This window comes from Cervus canadensis, chromosome 5, assembly GCF_019320065.1.
Source record: "Cervus canadensis isolate Bull #8, Minnesota chromosome 5, ASM1932006v1, whole genome shotgun sequence".
In the NCBI taxonomy this organism is placed as follows: Eukaryota; Metazoa; Chordata; class Mammalia; order Artiodactyla; family Cervidae; genus Cervus; species Cervus canadensis.
The window spans coordinates 23,682,354-23,695,785 of record NC_057390.1 but is presented as its reverse complement, the minus strand read 5'-3'; positions in this window follow the sequence as shown (position 1 = coordinate 23,695,785).

Here is a 13,432-nt window from a genome sequence, read left to right as displayed (position 1 = left end):
TACTATTCCTAGCCTGAATGCAGTGTAAATTGGCACTGGCCGCTCAGTGGCTGTGCATGAATCCAGCTGGTGAAGGGCCAGTGGCCCAGCCAGGATAGAGTTATGCAACCCCACTGTGAAGACTTAAGCTGGCGAGCCAGATGGGTGTGGATGGCAGGAAGTCTCTTGGGGTCAGGGTAGAGGACTGGAGGATTCGGGGGACAGAGGGAAGTTGGGCAAGGTTTAGAAGCAGTGTTTGGGGCCTTAGTGAGAAAAGGTGGGAGAGAGAGGTCTCTTCTCTTCCCTCTTTAAAACATACTGCTTTTAATTTTTCAGATCCAACTTCGCAATTTTCAGGGTGAGAGGCAACAGGCAAAACAGTAATCTCTACAAAAACAATAATGCCCATCTTAAAGAGCTGTTTACAAGGCTGAGATAAGGCTCTGGAGCTGGATGGCTTCATGTGGGGGGAGCATAAGTTGTTGTGAAAAGTTGGGTATAGAAGCAGGGCCTGGGAGTCCTAGAGCAGCAGCCCTGCCCTGCATGCCCCCAACCCCTGACTCCATGCAGCATCTGCATGCTTCCCACTGGGCACTATCCTTCCAGCCCAGCATGGGCAATGGAACAGACCCCTGCTCGCCATTCCCTTTTCTCCACGCCCTCTTCAGCATTTGTTGTTTATAGACTTTTTGAAGATGGCTGTTTTGACCAGTGTGAAGTGATACCTCATTGTAGTTTTAATTTGCATTTTTCTATTAATTAGCCATCTTAAACATCTTTCCATGTGCTTTTTGGTGATCTGTATGTCTTCTTTGGAGAAATATCTATTTAGATCTGTGGTCCATTTTTTGGTTGGGTTCATTGTTTTTTTCCCCAAGCATCTATACTTCATGTTTTTGGGACAAATTTTAAATTGATTGTATCTTTATTCGCTAACTAGAAAAGACACAAAACTCAGAATGCTTTAAATAACTTCCATCTTCCATGCTACCATGGGCTAGTATTTGGTTCTGCCATGTTTTTGCTATTTGTCAATATTATTAATTTTAAAATCTATACCTGTCTAGATTCACCACCATGTTTGTTGTTGTAGCTGTTCAGTCTCTAAATCATGTCCAACTCTTTGTGACCCATGGACTGCAGCACACCAGGCTTCCCTGTCCTTCACTATCTCCAGAGTTTGCTCAAACTCATGTCTGTTGAGTCAGTGATGCCATCCAACCATCCTGTGGTCTGTCGTCCCCTTTTCCTCCTGCCTTCAATCTTTCCCAGCATCAGGGTCTTTTCCAATGAGTCAGCTCTTTGCATCAGGTGGCCCAAGTATTGGAGCTCTGGCATCAGCATCAGTCCTTCCAATGAATATTCAGAGTTGATTTTCTCTAAGATTCACTAGTTTTACCTCTTTGCTGTCCAAGGGGCTCTCAAGAGCCTTCTCCAGCACCACAGTTTGAAAGCATCAATTCTTCACTGCTCAGCCTTCTTTATGGGCCAACTCTCGCATCTATACATGACTACTGGAAAAACCATAACTTTGACTCTATGGATCTTTGTTGGCGAAGTGATTCTCTGCTTTTTAATACACTGCCTAGGCTTGTCATGGCTTTCTCCCCAAGGAGCAAGTGTCTTTTAATTTCATGGCTGCAGTAACCATCCATAGTGATTATGGAGCCCAAGAAAATAAAGTCTGTCACTGTTTCTATTGTTTCCCCATCTATTTGCCATGAAGTGATAGTATCAGATGCCATGATCTTAGTTTTTTGAATGTTGAATTTTAAACCAGCTTTTTCACTCTCTTCTTTCACCTTCATCAACAGACTCTTTTGTTTCTCTTTACTTTCTGCCAGTAGAGTGGTATCATCTGGATATCTGAGGGTTTTGATATTTCTCCTGGCAATCTTGATTCCAGCTTGTGATTCATCCAGCCCAGCATTTCACATGATGTACTCTGCATTTAAGTTAAATAAGCAGGGTGACAATATACAGCCTTGACGTACTTCTTTCCCAATTTTGAACCAGTCTGTTGTTCTATGTCCAGTTCTAACTGTTGTTTTGTGACTTGCATACAGGTTTCTCAGGAGACAAGTAAGATGGTATGGTTTGCCCTTCTCTTTAAGACTTTCACAGTTTATTTGTGATCCACACAGTCAAAGGGTTTAGTGTAGTCCCTGAAGCAGAGGTAGCTGTTTTTTCTGGAACTCTCTTGCTTTTTCTATCATCCAACAGATGTTGGCAATTTGTTTAAACACACACACACACACACACAGATATGCACACGCGCATATCCCTGAAGGAGGGAATGGCAACCCACTCCAGTATTCTTGCTTGGAAAATTCCCTGGAGAGAGGAGCCTGGTGGGCTACAGTCCATAGGGTTGTAAAGAGTTGGACATAACTGAAACGACTTAGCATATATATATGTGTGTGTGTAACAACCATTTCTTGTAATCCCATCTCTCTTCCTTTTTCTGAAGTAATCTTTTAGCAGTTATTCAAAGAAGATCTGTGTTTGGTTAACTCAGTCTTTTTCTGAAAATATCTTTTCCTTTGTCCTCTGTCTCAGATGTGAGTCGACTGAATACAGAATTGCAGATGGACTTTCTCTCCCTGCTTAGCACTTTTAAGATATTCCCTCATCTTCTGGCAGCTATTGTTGCCAATAAGAAGGGTGATATCAATCTGGTAGACATGTCTTTGAAGATAGTCTTCCTGTATTCTCTAGTATATTTGAAAATATTATCTTTTCCCTTGATGTTCTGTGGTTTCACAATCATGTGGCTAAGTATGTATTTGCTTTTACTTATTCTACATGTTTTTTCCAACCCAAGACTTAGAACCTTTTTTTTTTTTTTTCAAATCTGGAAATCCCTTGGCCATCATCTCTGCAATTATTACCTCTCACTGTCTTCTCTGTTGTCTCACTTTCTGTAGCACTTAATGACAGATAGATACAAAACTATTAAAACATATTCTCCATGGCTCTTAATTTCTTTCTCATATATTCTTTCTTTCACATATTTAACAAAATGTCCTTTTCTTTATGGTGTGTTTTAGATGATTTTTTGTGGATCTGTTTTTCAAGTCACCAGTTTCTTCCACAGCTCTGTCAATGGACTGTTGAACCAGCCTATGGAAGTTGTTATGTTTTTCAGTTTGAAAGATTATGTTTTTCATTTTTTGAACTTTATTTTAGTCCATTTTTTTGGCTGCATGATATATGGGACTGTAGTTCCCCAACGAGGGATCGAACCCATGCCTGTTGCATTGGAAGCGTGGAGTCTTAACCATTGCACCTCCAAGGAAGTCCTATTTCAGTTCTTTTTCAAAGCAATTCTTCTTTTTTCATAATGTCTACACTTGCTGTATAGGTTATATTCTTCTAGTTTTAAAACATTTTAGACAAAGTTATTTAAAATTCCTTTTTTGAAGGTGTAGTTGGCAGTTCGTTGGGAACGACTTCTCTCACTTGTAATTTTTGCTGACACTCGTGGTTTTGCATTTCCTTGTGTGCTTTGTAAGTTTTGTCTCATCTTCAGCAGGATTTTCTTCCACTAAGTCCTGTATATTCTCTAGTATTCGGAGACATCCCTCTGGTGTAGTTTCTTCATTATAGAATTCTTTTCTCAGATCAGTTTTACTTCATTTTATTGGTTTTGGGCTTTTTTTTCCCCTGGTAAGGGTGAGAATTTGAGTTTTATACTAGCACACACAGGCTAAATGCTCCAATTTCTTTCATTAACTTTTCTTTTTTTTTCTTACCACACCCTGTGGTGGCCAGCCAGTTTCTCTGCCAAGTAGCAGTTTTTCTGATGGCATTGTATCTTCCAAAATAATCTCATCCTAGTTCTAGCTCCTGTGACAAACTGCAACTGTGGCTATGATTTCTGTCTGTGTGTGATATTAAAGCCCTCTGTAAGGCCATTCTTCTCACTTTTCAAAGTGCATATGAATCACTTTGAGGACTTGCTAAAATGAATCTTCTGATTCAGTGTGTCTGGGGCAGGCCTGAGGTTGTGCAGAACAAACTCTCAGGTAATCCTCATGATACTGATTCAAAACTGCTTGGAGGAGCAGAGTCCTCCAGTGTGTACATCTCTTGTCAGTTACCCCCATGGACCTGTCGGCTTCACTTCTCACTCTCTGTTCTGCATTCTCTGTTTTTGACAATTTGAAAGTTCCCTCTTGAGGGTCCCTTCAGCCTTAGACTATGACATCTAGGCTCAGACTATGTGACCCAGGCTCTTTCCTCTTTCAGAAAAACTGTAGGTAGCAAGTGTTTTAATTAGGACAAAATATGGCTTTGAGTCACAAGCAACACCTCCCTAATTAAACTAGGTGAATATTTCTCACTCACATAAGAGGATCCAGGGTTAGGAAGTGTAGGAATGTATGGTGAGTCTATTACAATTATCAGGGACTTAGATTTCTTGCATTTTGCTGCAAGAATGATATTCTTGGTGTCCTGCCTCATAATTTAAGATAGCTACAAGAGCTCCAGGCATCACATCACACTTCCACTAGCGGAAAGAGATTAAGAAAGGCAAACCTTTAAGGACACTTCCCAGAAGTTACAAATACCAGTTTCATTTATGTCTCATTGATAGGCATTTAGTCACATGTTTACTTCTAGTTGCAAAGGGGGCTAGGAAATGTAGTGTTTATTCTGGGTGCCAGCTAAAAATTGAGGCATCTATTGCTAACGAAGAGGGGAATTGATATGCAATAGTTTCTGCCATGAATACCGAATGCAGTTTTCTAGAATTTTAAGGCATTCCCTTAGCCTTGGACCCAGAAGTTTGGTGGGATGGTGGTGGTGATGATGATGGAAAAAACAACCTTGTTTGCAAAATGTCAGTCTTGGAGCTCCAATAACCAATGAACACAGGGTTTTTTTTTTTTAAGATAAATATTCCAAAAGGAAATTATACTCTCTGATTAGTTTATTCCTTGCATGAGAAGAAAGCAGAACTTTGAGTATCTCATAATGTCTACAAATGTGAGTATTTTTCCTCAGTCTTGCAAGATTTGCCAGGAATAGCCAGGTGACAAAAGAGAAAAGAAAGAAATGGAGACACTCGGAGAAGTCAGAGCACTGGAGGCTCGGGCAGGAGCAGAACTTTTACAAGCTGGGAGCAAAATCAGTTTGCAAGAGTGGAGAGAAACAGCAGCCCACATGTCAGAGTGGAGCAGCTGAAGATACACATGTTGCTCTATCTGGACACCTATGTGGAGGCAGAGCCAGGTGGGTGGGGGTGGAGGGGAGAGGAAGCAAGGGAGGAGACTCAACAATAGTTATCACGTCACATTTTAGTACTTCTAAGGTCTCCATACCTGGCTGCAGGGGAGCTGGGCAGTGCAATCAAAAGTCTCGGAGTAGGGAAGAGAAGGCAATTTTTTTTTTTTTTTTTGAGAAGGCAATTTAAGCAAGTAAATATCCACATCAGCTCTATGTTAGGACCCAACACAAGTACTGGCTAGTTATGATCCTCTGGGTCACCAGGGACATAAATGTTGTATCATAACAATATACGTGTAATGCATATTAGCATATTAGTGACTAGAAGTCCTGCTTTAAAAGCAAAAACAAATTTGCCCTGTAGAATTTTACCTTTTTTTTTTTTTTTTTACTATGGAACCCCTTTTTCATGGAAAACCAATTAATTGCCTTTTGCCCTAGTGTTCCTCACAGTATCCTCTAGAAAAATCATGCCATGGATAAGGAAACCAATTGCCCAGGAGAAGCACTAATATTTTTAGTACTAAATTCAGAGAGTTACCCCTGAGGATACTTAATAATGAAAACACTGTGTGATGTAAGGAACAATGTCTTCAACAGCCTTCTTACCCGAAACATAATAATGCTTTTCATGGGACTGTTTCTTGTAATTACATTTTAAAATGCTGATGGCATCACACCAAAAACAGTTCAGTAAAAGCAATTCTGCCGGGGCCAATGTGATGCACTCCAGGCATCCGTGTTTCAGACGCTCTGGCAGGATCCAGGGATTGGTGTTAGGAAATCTGGAAGGGTGGATGGACTGCTTATCCTTCAAGCAATCCTCTCTGAATAGTGTTATTTCTCAACAGGGCTTTTAAGTAAATATTTAGTGGTAGAGGGTTCAAACTGTCCTTCCTTGCTGGGCTTGAAGGGCAGTGTTCTTCATGCCCTGTGAGTTCCTATCCACATTTTGACTGATGATTGAGCTTGGGTGAGATTGGCATCCCTTTGGAAAGCTGAGCCCTCCCATCACTGCCCACCAGCAAGATCAGAACTCTCTGCTAAAGTTGCCTGGAGCCCATTCCACAGCATCAGGGAATGAACAAACCCAGAGCCCCAAAGCTTACTTCAATTAACATGGCTGATGCAGTGCCCATGGCTGAGAATGTTTAAGATCGGTATAACCAGACCCTTGCCACTGCCAAATAAAATCTTGGCAAAGCACCAGAGAATGCCTGACTTTGGGCAGTGCTACTGTCAGGACTCTGTCCAAGAAAAACTCTCCTCGAGTGCCAAGGTAACTAAACGAAGTAACTCATACTGGATCGGGATTGTTATTTATAAATCGGTTCAAATGTGGAGTGCCTCTGAGAGATAACATATTTGGTTTTAGGACCGTTGATTTGTGGGCTTTCTTTCTGGAAATAATTGGCTGGCATGGCAAATTTATTTTTGGGTCACCTCTAATTTGAAATAGTAAAGCGTCATCTCTGTGTACAAGAATGCCTGTCTTTTGGCTCTGTGTGGGGACAGAGGACATTGGGATTGGCATCTAGGATGCCCAAAGGGTCACTAGGAAACAAGCTGGAAAGAAATGATTCCAGAACATACCCCTCCTGGGTGCTTGTCTGAACACTTTATACAGCAGACGCTGAATCTCCCTGACAGAGACCCCCTCTTCCGGAACTGTTCTAGGCAGACATCACCAGGCCGAGCTCTAAGCAGCAGTCCAGGCCAGGGTCCACTCCAGGTCAACAAGAGTTGCACATTATCTAATATGCTCTAGGGATTGAGTAAAATGGTGACTGAGTAGTCCAGTGGATGGAATAGCTATTTCTGATGCTTGCATGATCCCTAAAGTATAAGAATTTGATATTTGCTGAAATATGCATTTGATCTGCTGACAGTGTACATCTGGGGTAGGGAAAGAGCCTCTTATGAAACAGCATTTGCATTCTGTTTTCCATCATGGAAGTGAAAAGAATCTCCTATGTATATGTGTACCTGAGAAATAGCTCCTCTCCCAAGCCAGTTCTTGTAGCTAGTGAAAGAATTGAAGAAGCTTAAGAAAAGAGACATTTTGGATAAGTTAGAGTGAAATGTCACTCACACACACACATACACATACACACAGAGAGGGTGATTTAATACAGGATAAATGTTGCATTGCCAATAAGTGAGAGAAAAGATAGATTACTCAGTAAATGAGATTGAGGTCATCAAAAATTTAGGGAAAAAGTGAAATATCACTCATACACACACACACACACACAGATGGTAATTTAATACAGGATAAATGTTGCATTGTCAGTAAGTGGGAGAAAGGATAGATTACTCAATAAATGAGATTGAGGTCATCAAAAATTTAGGGGGAAAAATTGGCTCCCTTTTTTCCTCCTATATCAAAAATTTATTCTAGATGGAATAGAAAGCTAAACTACCCTGCAAAACAGCACCAAAAACCTTTAAATCATCTGAAGAAAATATAAATGAATATTTTATTAACCTTAGGACTAACAGAGGATGCCACAAAGGAGACATTTATTATATTTGCATAAACATAAAAACTTTCATACAAAAAAAGATACCGTAAACAAAATCAAGACAAATGATACTCTGGGAGACAGATTTATAACATATGTAAGAGACAGAGGGTTAAAAACCACAAAAATAGAGTTTCTATAAAATTCAATTAAAAACCAAATGACCCAACAGAAAAACAGATACGAAATGAGAATAGGCAGATTATAGCAAAAATAAAAAAAGACCACAAAATTGACTAGCTATCAGAGACCTAGTTATCAGTGAGGTGTTTTCCTAATATCAAACTAATACAAATTCGAGAAGGTTTAAAGTTTCTGTATTGGCAGGATGTGGAAAATTTTGAGTGGAGTGGAATGTAAACCTCAGCCTTAGGACAGCAGTGTGGCAGAGGCAAGCAAAGTTTTCAATGCACACATCATCTAACCCAGGTCAACACTTGCACATATGCCCAAAGAGGCATACGGAAAGAAATGTTTTGCCACGTTATATGAGGGGAAGTTTAGAAACACCCGAAATGCCCATGTATAGGTAGGTCTCTGCTGTGAAATATAAAGAGCATTTAAAAGGATAAGGAATGTACTGGCATAGAGACGTCTGCTAGATTTAAGAGAAAGTGAAGGACTTCCCTGGTGATCCGGTAGTTAAGAGGTGCCTGCCAGTGCAGGGGATACGAGTTCGATCCCTTGTCCAGGAAGATTCCACATGCTTCGGAGCTCATGCGCTACGACCTCTGAAGCCTGCGCACCCTAGAGCCCCTGCTCTGCAACTAGAGAGTAAGCCCCAGTCACTGCAACTATAGAAAGCCTGCGTGTAGCGGCAAAGAGCCAGCACAGACAAAAATAATTAAATAAATAAAGAATGTTTTAATAAAGGAAGTGCAAATTACAGCACTGCATGTTTCTGACACAGTACCATGTAACTCAGACCAAGGAACAAGGTCTGTGAGGAATATGTCACACTGTTTGTGTGTATGTGCATGCTCTCTTCGGAGAAGGCGATGGCACCCCACTCCAGTACCCTTGCCTGGCAAATCCCATGGATGGAGGAGCCTGGTAGGCTGCAGTCCATGGGGTCACTAGGAGTTGGACACGACTGAGTGACTTCACTCTCACTTTTCACTTTCCTGCATTGGAGAAGGAAATGGCAACCCACTCCAGTGTTCTTGCCTGGAGAATCCCAGGGACGAGGGAGCCTTGTGGGCTGCCGTCTATGGGGTCGCACAGATTTGGACACGATTGAAGTGACTTAGCAGCAGCAGCATGCTCTCTTAGTAGGGAAGGGTTATGAGTTAGGGAGGAAAATGGTGAAAGGGAACTTTGCTCTTTTCTCTGCCTACTTGTATGTTGTTTAACATTACACACACACAGAATGAAATGTTGCATTCTGTACTGGCTTAGTCACTTAAAGTGAGTGATCCTATCTTCTGGCTCTACAAGCACTCTCTTATTCATTTAGAAAATATTTTTTGACTGCCTACTATGTGCCCAACACAGGAACTAGGGAAAAGCTAGAGAGAGCTATCTGTAAAACTGTTTCAGTAAGTGCTCTGGTTATCAATTATATCAGTCAGCTCAGGCTGTCATAACAAAAGACGATTGGCTCGGTGGCTTAAGCCATGTAAATCAATTTTCTCACACCTCTGGAGGATGGAAGTCCAATATCAGAATGCCAGCATGGCTGGGTTCTGGTGAGAACTCTTTTCCTGGCTTGTAGGTGGCAACTTCTTGCTGTGTCCTTACATAGTGGAGGGAGAGACAGAGAGAGAGAGAGATTAAGAGAACTCTTCTTCTAATAAGAAGAATCCCACCATGGTGGCCCCACTCTCATGACCTCATCTAATCCTAATTCTCTCTCCAAGGCCCCACCTCCAAATACCATCGCATTGGGGATTAAGGCTTCAGCTGGCAGTGGGAACATACTCAGTCCATAACGATGATATATTCCTTAGCATCTTAAAAATAAAAATTTGACAGAGACTTGAAGGTATAACAGATGTGAAATTACAGAGTTAGATTACCACTTGCGGAATGTACAAAGGAAATGGAATTGTCAACACTACCTTATTCCCCTTGAGAATTTAAAATGGTTGAAGCAGTGGAGAGGGAGAATAGATGAGCAAAGAGATTTCTCTGAAGGGAGCTTTTACAGTGCTCTGACTCCCTACCCGCAGTGTGTGTCTGTGTGTGTGTGTGTGTGTGTGTTGGTGAAAAACACACAAGACAGCTAGACTAACCACTCCCTCCCTCTCCACCAAAGGCTTTCAGCCTAAAGCAAACTGGAGCAGGGGGGTGGGAGGAAGGCATGCTCTTCAATCAAGTTAAATCTTTATACAGAAACAGGCATTCAACGTACCGAATCAGGACTACGGCTGTCGCTTCTAGTGTCAGCCACCCAAGACTGAAATAAAAAGTCATGGATCTACAAGGAGTTTTTATTTCATGGTAGAGAAAGACTGCCCATGTGGAGTCAGGTTTAAAGGGATAATGAGAGATGAAAATAAAATTGTGCTTTGATTACATCATAAGTCATGCGTGGTCAATATACTGGTTACATATAATTGCTCATCAAGCAAGAGGCAAAACTGTAGAGTCAGTGGAAGGGGAGGGTGATGTGTATTTCCAGGCTGCACACAGGATACCTATGGTTTTCCGTCTAAATGTGATCCCTGAGCAAGCCAGAAGTCTGTCCAAGCTTAGCTGTATTTACAGACTTGGAGATTCACCAAGACCCCCTGATGTACCTCTTGTAGATGCCAGGGGTTTACTATGGTATAGTTTGGAAGGTTTTCCACTAAAAAAATCTAGTTAAAATTGTGCCTTGGCACCTGAAAGATTAGCCTTCATTTACCCAGAAAATGAAGCTGCCTGATTGGAATTTACTGCTATAGTATTTTGAGATTTTGCTAAGCCATGCTAGTCTCTGGAGATTCATGAAACCCCCTCTGAGGGTTTGGAGAAGGCGTCTAAAAGACCTGCTGGACCTGCTGGTCCCGGGGAGACTCTCTCCTGGCAGATTCTTCCTCTTTTCTTCCTTCAAGATTCAGCTCAAATATTACCTTTGGGAAGATTTGCCCATTTCTATGGCTAAGTCAGTTCTTTCTCTGGATTCTGGCTGAACAGTACCTAGCTGTTCATACATGTGTGTTGTACAGAACATATTTATTTACTTATCTGCTCTTCCATAAGATCTTCAGCTTCTTGAAGGTTAGAAATACTGTACTTCATCAGTTTTGAACACTTTCCCCTCCATTTTCACATTGCTGAAGTTATGGTGGCTTTTGATGGCATGTCATAGGCAATATATATTTTTTAGTGGTACATAAAATGGTAATGGTATGTCTCATAATGGGTGATAACAGTGAACTATAGCATATCTAGTTTACTATGGTAACCTTAAACAGCTGGTACATCACCTGGCATGTAGTAGGTTCTCCATAAATTCATGCAACTAACAGATTTTGTAATGGTGGATTTCACCAGCAGGAGTCATTGATCTGAGTAATTCTGGTATTAGAGAGCAAAACCGGAGATGGCAGACTTTGGGGTTGCAAGCAACTTTCAGAATGTTGAATGGGATGTAATAATTCAGGTAACCTCAGCTGATATAACAACTAGATGTCCAAACTGCATAATGGCACAAACTCAGAAGTTCATTTCTTGCCAGCATTGGCTGTTCAGACCCAGTGTTCCTTTTCGGTGGTGACAGTTCTCAGTGTGAGTGCGATGTTTCAGGGACCCGGCTCTTCCCATGTTGTGGTGCCAACTCCTCCATCTCATCACCCTCCCCATCCAGGCAGAACAGTAGAGTGTAGAAGGGCCCACTTTTAAGGTCTTATTCTGGAAATGATTCATATCATTTCTGCTCATATTCCACTGGTGAGAATTCATCTTATACCACATCTAGATTCAAACCAGGGAGTGAGGGCCAGGAAATGTAATCATTAGTAGGAGGTCCATTTCCCAGGAACAACCCTATGAGATGGAGTGGGAGCATGTATTTTGGTGGGCAGTTAGCTGGTGGCTCAGATGGTAAAGAATCCACCTGCCATGCAGGAGCCTCAGTAGATGTGGGTTTGACCCCTGGGTCAGGAAGATTTCCTGGAGAAGGGAATGGCTTGCTTGGAGAATTCCACAGACAGAGGAGTCTGGTGAGCTACAATCCATGGGGTCGCAAAACTTGGATACCACTGAGTGACTAACACTTTCACTTTTCTTTAGCTCTTTAGCCCAGGGAACCACTGGACTCTTGCCTATATCAGGTTGGGCTGTTTGCTTCTTGCTGTGAATTTAATTTTGGCTTCCAACTCTAACTGTGCTAGTCAATAATTTCTTAGTTGCAAGAGATGGAAACCCAACTCTGATCAGTTATAGTAAAAATGGAAAGACCCTGGTTAGGTGTAGTTGGACCCATGAGCTCAAATAATGTCAGTCATCTTTCTTTCCTCTCTGCTTTTCACTGCACTGGTCTTAATTTACAAACAAGAACTCTCTATAAGATGGGAAAGAGAAGGATGCCTTACTGGGTCCTTTCAGTCCATGATCTCAGGAGGAAGGAGAAAGCTCTTTTTCATAGATCCCTATTACCACCCCTACCCCTCCAAACCAAATCATACCATATTAAACCAAACCAAACTTTTTTTTTTGGTTCTATGGGCTTCCCTGGTAGCTCAGCTGGTAAAGAATCCATCTGTAATGCAGGAGACCCCAGTTCAATTCCTGGGTTGGGAAGATGCCCTGAAGAAGGGATAGGCCACCTACTCCAGTATTCTTGGGCTTTCCTGGTGGCTCAGCTGGTAAAGAATCTGCCTGCAATGCAGAAGACTTGGATTCGATCCCTGGGTCAGAAAGATCCCCTGGAGGAGGGCATGGCAACCCATTCCAGTTTTCTTGCCTGGAGAACCCTCATGGACAGAGGTGCCTGGCCAGCTACAGTCCATGGGGTCGCAAAGAGTCGGACACGACTGAGCAACTAAGCATGGCACAAGTTCTGTTTGGCTTTAACTGGGTCATGTGACCACTCTTGGGCCAATGGTTGGGTCCAGGGGGGTGATGTGTCCTGAATGGAGAGCTTGACAGCCCCACCAGAATCACCTGGAATGAATGCAGGGCAGGATGAACTGACAAAAAGCAAAAGTTGTTCACTGTTCCCAGTACCTCTCCAGATTTATCTCCAGTCGTTCCTCCTTTGCAGCTGCCCCAAATTGATGCCATTTCTCAAAATCTATCAGAACCCTTTTGCAATTCCCTGTTGTACCCTCTTTCTGAAATGACCTTCTCCCATGCCTCTCCCTTATTCATCCATTAAGACCAGGTAACAATCATCTTTGCAAAGCTATTTTTGATGCCCCAGTCTTACCCCAGCCAGTCTGGTTACAGTACCAAACAGGGTTTGCATTCAAAATGACTGAGCTTTGTGTAGAGTTCTCTGTGCTATACAGTTGGTTCTTATGGATTATCTATATTATACATGTAGTGTGTGTATATTAATCTCAAAGCCCTAATTTATCCCTCCCCCGACCTTTTCCCCTGGGTAACCCTAAGTTTGTTTTTGAAGTCTGTGTGAGTCTGTTTCTGTTTTGTAAATAAGTTCATTTTTTTTTTTTTTAGATTCCTCATATAAGTGATATCATATGATATTTGTCTTTGTCTCTCTAACTCACTTCACTTAGTATGATAATCTCGAGGTCTATCCATGT